Here is a 9,434-nt window from a genome sequence, read left to right as displayed (position 1 = left end):
CATCATCTCTTCTATCCCCATTTTCTCTATTCATTCTGCCCTTTCCTTTCCCCTTTTTCGCTTTTCCGTCTTCACTTTTCGTTACCATTCTCCTTCACCTTCTACAATCAATCCATCTCTCCCATCTACTTCATCATCTTTTTCCTCCTCCTTTCCCTTCCACTCTCCCTCACTTTTTTTCTATTTTTGCCTCCTATTCCCCTATTCTTGCCTCTTCCTTCTTTCCTTAGCTTCCACCATCAATTCATGTCATCTATCTACTTTATTTTCCTTCCCCTCCTTCATTCCCTTCCACCATCCCTCCCTTTTTCTCTTTCTGCCTCATATTCTCCCTCCCTCCTTTTATTTCCCTTTTCCCCTTAACCATCACTCCCTCCCTCCCTTACACCCTATCTCCCTCCCTCCCTCCCTCCCCCACCCATCACATCACAATACCAAATCACGGACATATTGCGACAACAAAACTACATTTCAATATCAATACGAACTTACAAAAAAGCTCGCCCATATATATTCATGAACATCCTCATTTCTACCCCGATCCTCCACCTCATACTCCTCCTCTTCACCCCTTCTACCCCCCCCCATCACCACTCACACCTCCCCCACCTCTCACCCACCTAAACCCCCTCCACTCAACTCCACTCCGGCAAAATCAACTGTAAAAAAAGGTAATCCTCAAAAGAGTTTAATATCCTCGAAAAATCGTACTAATTAACGAAAAAACACACTTACTGGAAAACATACAACGAAAGCCTAAAGAAAATGATTGTTTGGAGAGATGTTTTTTTATATTATTTTTTTTCCGATGGTGCTAAGAATTAATATGCAGCAGAACAGTAGGAAATAAAAAGAAAGAATAAAACTTGCCAGACTTGGATGCAATAATAAAATACACAGCAAAAAGAGAAAGAAAGCGAAAAAAACAGAAAGACAGACAGAAACATCAAAGAAAAAGCTAAAGGTCGAGAAAAGAAACACTGATAGCAAATTCTGACGCACACACACTCACACACACACACACACACACACACACACACACACACACACACACACACACACACACACACACACACACCCGTCGCAACGTGGCTTCCCCGTGTCGTCCCTTTGTCAGCAGTGAATGACACCTGCAGGGCTTTCATTTTTGCCTGTGGGAGCAAAGCCAGGAAGAGGAGGAGGAGGAGGAAAGAAGGAAGGAAAGAAGGAAGGAAGGAAGGAAGGAAAGAAGGAGGGAAGGAAGAAAGAAAGAAAGAAAGAAAGAAAGAAAGGAAGGAAGAAAGGGAGAAGGAAACGGGGAGGTGAGAGTCTCAAACCTTGTGTGAGAGGAGAAAAACATGGAAAAACATGGAATAGCAGGCAACAGAAAACTAGTTTGCATTTGGTGACCTGCGAAACATATTAGAAGACTACCTGTACGTATTGACGCAACAAAGTAACTGTTAATGTGATTTTTTTAGAGTTAGTTGTTTTCGCATGACTTCTAAAGGATATTGTTCCATCGGCTAATGCCTCGGTTTAGGATTAAACTCCTCTCAGGTACATCAACAAACAAAAGAAAAATAAAGAAAACACTGTGCTTAAACAAGAAGATTTTATGTCAACACTGAGCACGACTGCATATTTTATAGTAGTAAGACAATATATGCAACGCTTCACATTTCTTCTGAATCAGGAATAATATCATCGGCACAAACATCGAGTGTCAGATATTGGTGCTGAAGATAAGAAAAATATCGCCAACACCTACAGAGCAATGTCAGGCCCTGTTTACACGAAATATTCTTCCTTTTAACGTTGCTAACTTCTTGAACCTTCATTATAATAGATAGTGAACATTTTGGGGTAATAGCCTAAGATTATATCACGCTAACCAAGATAACAGCAAGTACTCATGACAAAAATTAACGGGGGGGGGGGGGGAGAGAGAGAGAGAGAGAGAGTTGCCTTGCCCGATTTATTTTCAGCTCATGAGTGAAGTTAAAAGTGGGTCAAATTGCTTCATTAAGATTCAGACACTTATTCATTTAATTAAGTTTATTTTGCTTTGTTGTTTCCCTTGTCTGTGTGTCTGTCTTCTAACTGCCGAGGTGTGTCTGTCTGTTTTGGTCTTACTGTTCATTTTATTCTTTTTTAGCTTCTTTTTATGAATTTTGTCTCTCTTAACACACACACACACACACACACACACACACACACACAAACGAATACATGCTGCTTTCAGATGCTCGATTGTTTCTGTCTGTCTGTGTTTGTCGTGCATGTTTAATTCCCTCCCCTCTCCCCCTTGCTCTGAATAATGGTTCTGGCAACTGAACGAAAGCTTTCTCTACGCTTAATAAAAAAAAATACAGGAAATTAATATACAATGTGAGGTGTCTCGTCATATATAGTATTTTTTTTCAATGTTCTTCTCCTCACGCCTTGCAGTTAATTTGTCGGGTGATTCTTTCTCATCTTTTTTTCTCAGGCGCTCCTTTGTTGTGAGAAAAAATATGAAAGTCGAGGAAAAGAATATATCACGTGAAAATAGTAAAAAAAGTAAAATAGATGTACACACACACACACACACACACACACACACACACACACACACGTATGAAATGTCACGGCGGGTAAATCATGAGCAACGTAACTCACACGAAACTGAATATGTGCGTGGAATCAGCACTCAATACTTCCACGTCGCTGAGGAGAATTAGATTAAGTGTCACTCGCAAAAGTTCGCGATTGGATGTTGTTGACTTATTGTTTTATTTATTTTTTCACTACCGAGAACCACGACGACGCTCGGCTTGTTCAGTCTTTAAAGGTGATGGTGGTGGTGATGGTGATGGTAGTGGTGATGATAATAGTGATGGTCGAAGTGGCGATGGTGGTAGTGATGGTTGAGGTAGAGGTGGTTTTAGTGATGATGGTGATACTGGTTGTCTTCTTCTTGGTGGTGATGGTGGTGGTGATGTTATGATGATGGTAGTGGTGATAATAATAGTGATGGTCGAAGTGGCGATGGAGGTGATGATGGTTGAGGTAGAGGTGGTGTTAGTGATGATGGTGATACTGGTTGTCTTCTTCTTGGTGGTGATGGTGGTGGTGGTGATGTTATGATGATGGTAGTGGTGATGATAATAGTGATGGTCGAAGTGGCGATGATGATGATGGTGATTCTGTTCGTGGTAGTGATGTTTTATGCTTTGTAAATTTCTTATTATTTAGTTCTCATTTCGTTTATCTTCGCCACTATGACCGCTTCTATTCGCTCTACACAGGAATATTAACTATGCGTGTTTTCTTATATTTATTGTTCTTCGTTTTACTCTTCTGTTCCAGCCTTTCTCCTTAAGCCTTTTACGATAACTGTTGAGACTCAAACGTCATAAACTCATTTCCTTTCCCTCCGTTGCGAATTTTCTTGCACGTTTCGACTTTTTTTTATGATTCTGGGCGCCTTATTATTTTGTCCTGCGTTTTTCTCTTTCTCTTTTCTTATTTCTTCTTTACCTTTGTAGCTCTTATCATTTCTTATTCTCTCTCTTTTTAGTTTTCGCCGCTTCCTCTTCCATTACGTCCTCCTCCCTCCTCGTACGAACTGCCTTCACCGTCCTTAGTTTTTGTTTTTACGGTAGAGGAAACAGTTCAATGGCAACAAAAAGGAAACAATAATGAAAAAAAAAAAAGCCCCGCTACTCACTGCTCCCCCAAAACAGTCAAGAGGAGTGGCCGAAATATAGGTCAATTTCGGGAGGAGAGGTGCCCTGATACCCTCCTCCTTAAAGTTACTGGTATATTTAAACAGTTCCCCCATTTGCTTAAGTTTCCCTTAGCACCAACTGTTTCAGGCAAAAGTTGGGCACAATGAAAACAAGAGGCGCAATTTTTTTTCACCTTCAGGAGTAGAATTAAATGAAACGCACTATTTTCATTATATTCGAGAGAGAGAGAGAGAGAGAGAGAGAGTTAAGTATAAAGTCTCATCTCTTTAACCTTTACCGCCCGGAGTGGCCACAAGTTTGGTCTCGTTCCCTCAACTCTTATTTGGCTAGACTCTCGAGGGACACGCTTGCATCTGCATCCTAAACTCTCTCTCTCTCTCTCTCTCTCTCTCTCTCTCTCTCTCTCTCTCTCTCTCTCTCTCTCTCTCTCTCTCTCTCTCTCTCTCTCTCTCAAGGTGTGTGCATTTAAGACTCAATGGTGCACTTCTTAAAGCCATAAAACCATTTCTTTACTTTGGACAGGTTTGTATTTTCGTTCTTTTATAATATTCAAGAGTTCAGATATTGCAGCTTTTCCTGATATTTTATTTTCTCTGCGGTTTTATCGATACATTTTTTGAGCTTTGCATTTTCCAATATAATCCAAATCTAATATGAAAGAAAATCTGCTTTGTTTATGAATCCGTCTCACTATTATTCTAAAGTTTTTATAAATGCATCTTGGATATAAAAGCTTTGTTGGGTTGCATTTATCCCATTCATAATAAGTTTTCTTCATCCTCACACACGAATTAATTTATAAGTTTTCCTTTATTTAACATTCGGGAGCCTAAGTTATTTTTTTTCTCTTTTTTTTAAGGCGGCGTTTCTCCTCACTTCCCCGCTTCCTTTCTTTAGGTCTCCGTGGCTCACTCTCAGCGTCGCAAAATTCGGTTATGAATGCAAATGAAAGTCGGTGATATGCCTTGATTCGGCCCATCTGTCTGTCAGTCACTCAATCAATCAGTCAGTCTGTCTGTATGTCTATTGAGAGCGTATTACGAGGGTTTGTGTTCCATGTCTACGTATGTATTTCCTCTTTGACTTTCCTGTATCCATTTACATCTGTTTTGCCTTCTCTCCTCTTCTCTTCTCTCTCTCTCTCTCTCTCTCTCTCTCTCTCTCTCTCTCTCTCTCTCTCTCTCTCTCTCTCTCTCTCTCTCTCTCTCTCTCCCCCCGTGAAGGCTTTGATGCTGTCCGCCGCATGAGATCTAAAAATGAATTTAGGCCCTGCGGGAGCCCAGACTGACACTCCCGCGACATAAAAATTACATGAGGATATTCTTCTACGTTTGGGCGCGTGGCGTAAGCAGGCATTCTCTCTCTCTCTCTCTCTCTCTCTCTCTCTCTCTCTCTCTCTCTCTCTCTCTCTCTCTCTCTCTCTCTCTCTCTCTCTCTCTCTCTCTCTCTCTCTCTCTCTCTCTCTCTCTCTCTCTCTCTCAGCAGGCAGACGGCCAAAAGAGAGAGAGAGAGAGAGAGAGAGAGAGAGAGAGAGAATTTACCTTTTCTTAGGCCTCCTCCACTCTCTTACCTCTCCAGCGATATGAGAAGTCACGTCACTCTAGAAAATTAGAAAGGAAATAACCGTCTTTGGTCCTACGACGTCGGAAGTCCACGCACCGAATAACTTCTTTTTATTTTTCTATTTATTGCTGTGAAAGAGACGTGCTATGATTATTTTCTTCACATAGTGCTCTCTCTCTCTCTCTCTCTCTCTCTCTCTCTCTCTCTCTCTCTCTCTCTCTCTCTCTCTCTCTCTCTCTCTCTCTCTCTCTCTCTCTCTCTCTCTCTCTCTCTCTCTCTCTCTCTCTCTCTCTCTCTCTCTCTCTCTCTCTCTCTCTCTCTCTCTGTTGCATGATGACGGGGCATTTAAACAACGAAACGCACCTGGATAGATATTTAATCAGAGGTGGCGTGAGGTGTGTGTGTGTGTGTGTGTGTGTGTGTGTGTGTGTGTGTGTGTGACCTGAATGTTTCCGAACCACTACATAATTCTCTCTCTCTCTCTCTCTCTCTCTCTCTCTCTCTCTCTCTCTCTCTCTCTCTCTCTCTCTCTCTCTCTCTCTCTCTCTCTCTCTCTCTCTCTCTCTCTAATAATTACTCCCTCTACCTTTACCTTACGAAGAGGAATACGAAGGGAAAGAGGAAACTGATGACGACAAGTGGGAAACAATTATAGGAGGAGGAGGAGGAGGAGGAGGAGGAGGAAGAGGAGGAGGGCGATAAAGCGGAAGCGGAAGTAGGTTAGGAGAACGCTTCAATCTTTTAATAAACTTCTTCCCTCTACTTCATTTATTGGTAACACGGAATTTCCATCTCCTTCCCCTCGGCGTTAGTGAAGCCCGCGTCTGGTTTTTTCCTTCTCGGGCGGCGGGGCGTTGAAGGGAGAAACAGTACCGGGACCGAGATCTATTATACGCGGGCTCGGCTTAAAAGGAGAAAGAAAAAAAAAGGTAATATGGTGAGGGATGTGGAAGGAAGGGAGAGTTGGCGTTTAATAGAGAAAGGGAGCGAGAGAGAGAGAGAGAGAGAGAGACAGACAGGCAGTTCGAAGGGAAGGAGAGGAGGAGGCATCAAAGACCAAGAAAAACAAAATAAAAACAAAAGGACCCACAAGTAAATGAAACACGAATAAAAAGAAAATGATTAATGTTGGCGACAAATGAGAGGGAGAAAAACAAGACACAGCAAGACACACTCACACAAATTGTCCCTTCAGGTAAAATTCAGCCGTTGCATCAAAACAAGAAGAGTCTGCGAGAAGTCAATCAGTTTAAGTACTCTCGTCACAGGTAGAAGGATCAGGTGAGAGACGCAAACATCACCTGTATTTAACAACTCACGGTATTTTCCCTCTCACTTTCACGGTGTCATTTTCAACACCTTGTCTGAATACTGAAGGTGAGTGAAAAGTGGATTAATATTTGAAAGGAACATTAGAGCGAAAAGCTAACATATGAATGCCCTGGAGGAAACAAAACTGAACGATATAATATTAGAATAAAAAAAAAACATCGTCACCGAGTTATGTTGAAAAGTCAAGGTAAAAATAATTCAAGGAAAGGAGATACGAAAAAAACAACAAAGGGAAACAGGAAAGAGAAGAAAAAAAAACGTTCACAAGTAAAATCGTGTCTTCGAGTTAAGTTGAAAAGACTACAGCGCAAAGATAATTAAAGGAAAAGAGAAACGAACACAAAGGAAAACAGGAAAGTGAAGAAAAGACGTACTGGGATGGAAAACAAAATCCTGTTTTCGAGTTACGCTAGAAGACAATATCGTCAACGTAATTAAAGGAAAGAAGAAACGAACGCAAACAAAGGAAAACAGGAAATTGAAGAAAAAAATACGTTCGCGGATGGAAAACAAAATCGTGTATTCCGGGTTGCGTTGGAGAAAGGGAAAAAAAATAAAATAAAAAAAGAAAAAAAAAATAAGAGAATTAATATCCTTTACTGTCCACTGGGAGAGGAAGTTAAGCTCCAATATACCTCGAGGCCAAGACCCAACTCCGGCCCTCAGCTGAGTTCATTAGAAGGAAGGAAAAAGACGAATATAAAAACAAACTCAATAGGAAGTTAAATATTGAGACACTGGCCAATTCGATGCCTTTCCTAAATAGAGTTCGAAGCTTAAAGTTGCTTGTCATTCATTCGTTCATTCAGTCAGCCAGTGAGTCAGTTAATCAGTCAGTCAGTCAGTTAATCAGTCAGTCAGTCAGTCACTCATTTCATCAGTCAGTTAGTCAGTCAGTCAGCCAATTAGTCAGTCAGTTAATCAGTCAGTCAGCCAGTCAGTCAGCCAGTCAGTCAGCCAGTTAGTCAGTCAGTTAATCAGTCAGTCAGCCAATTAGTCAGTCAGTTAATCAGTCAGTCAGCCAGTCAGTCAGCCAGTTAGTCAATTAGTCAGTCAGTCAGTCAGTTATGGTCAGTGAGTCAGCCAGCAAGTTAGTCAGTCAGTCAGTCAGCCAGTCAGTCAGTCAGCCAGTTAGTCAGTCAGTCAGTCACTCAGTCAGCCAGTCAGTCAGTTAGATAGTGCAAGGCTGTTAACCCTCTCGTTCGCCCAGCAGCTAACGAACTGATTGACTCACTGGCGGAAAAAATCGTTCTTATGATCATCTGTCAATCAATCAGTCAGAGGTCATTAGGTTGTCGACTTTCCTTTCCAATAACTGACTGACTGCTATAAATCGTTCTTATAATTGTCCATCAATCAGTCAGTCGAATGGGGCTAGTTTGTTGAGTCCTCGTTCCCATGATTGGCTATCTGACTAACTGACTAACTGACCAATTGACTGACTGCTTAAAATCGACATTATAATCGTCCGTTTCTCCGTCATTCAGTCAGTTACGGTTAAATTGCCGACATCCCCTCACATAAGACTGATTGACTGACCAACTGAATGACTGACTGACTGACAGACCAACTGACTGCTTAGAATCATCATTGCAACCGTCTCTCAGTCAGTCATTCAGTTATGGTTAAATTGTAGACCTTCCCTTCAACTGACTGACTGACTGACCAACTGACTGACTGACTGACTGACTGACTGCTCAAAATCGTCATCACAACCGCCCACCCGTCCGTCAGTCAGTCAAGTTATGGTTGGATTGCCGACCCTCCCGTCCCATCACGACAGACTGACTGACTGAGTGACTGGAGGTGTAATCATGTTGACCAGTCCTCTGTCACTCGGGGTGCAGGGCAAACACAGACCGACAGCCGCCATGACAGCATTAAAGCGTTGACTGACAGCACACGCAACCCTGGTACTGCTCTCTCTCTCTCTCTCTCTCTCTCTCTCTCTCTCTCTCTCTCTCTCTCTCTCTCTCTCTCTCTCTCTCTCTCTCTCTCTCTCTCTCTCTCTCTCTCTCTCTAGTTCATTTTGGGTTTAATAAGCGTGGGCTATACTAAGTTGGCACAATTGGGTATATGTGGTCTCTCTCTCTCTCTCTCTCTCTCTCTCTCTCTCTCTCTCTCTCTCTCTCTCTCTCTCTCTCTCTCTCTCTCTCTCTCTCTCTCTCTCTCTCTCTCTCTCTCTCTCTCTCGTTCATAATGGGTTCAATAAGGGCAGACCACTTAGTTGAGATAATTGGGCATGTGTGTTTTGCATTTCTGTACATTTTCCCCTTTTTTTCCTTTTTTTTTTTACCTACATCCCTGTTAAAAATTATTCAGCTATTTCTACTAATTTATTATCAAAGCTTCTGTTAGTTTGTCAGTGAATTAAATCGTCAGTCAATCTACCGGTTTAATTATGAGTCTTAATCGAAACTAATATCTGTCTCTCCCTCCTCACCGCTTCCAAAATTCACGAGGACAATCCAATCGGGCATAAAAGCGTTCTGTAAAAAGGTGAACTTATTCCACGCCTGTTTTTCTCCTTACTTTTTTTTCTTTCGTGCCGCTAAATATCACGTCATTAGGCCATTCAAGAGAGCGAGAAAAAAGTAAACAAAGAAAAAGTAACTCAGGAGGGGCCACCAGGGACGCGTTAGGAGGTAAAAGACGTATGCGTGTTGAGAAGAGTGAAAAAACATCGCAAAAAAACAAATGCAAGTGTAAAAATATAACATTCGCAATTGGACGAAACGCGGTAATGACGCTGCGCTGTGAGTGGCTGGAATGAGATGAATAAGATGAATTATATAAGGAAAAAAACGGACAAGATAGACGGGATCA

General features: G+C 41.8%; 1 protein-coding gene across 1 annotated transcript in view; it reads right to left on the bottom strand.

The window, feature by feature from the left end:
• The window catches only part of LOC126983024 (nephrin-like), a 196,096-nt gene that overhangs the window by 48,341 nt on the left and 138,321 nt on the right, over positions 1 to 9,434 (bottom strand). The gene's annotated exons all lie outside the window — the stretch shown is intronic.

This window comes from Eriocheir sinensis, chromosome 5 (assembly GCF_024679095.1).
Source record: "Eriocheir sinensis breed Jianghai 21 chromosome 5, ASM2467909v1, whole genome shotgun sequence".
Taxonomy (NCBI): domain Eukaryota; kingdom Metazoa; phylum Arthropoda; class Malacostraca; order Decapoda; family Varunidae; genus Eriocheir; species Eriocheir sinensis.
Note: the sequence above shows the minus strand (reverse complement) of the source record. Positions and strands in the feature narration are given on the sequence as shown.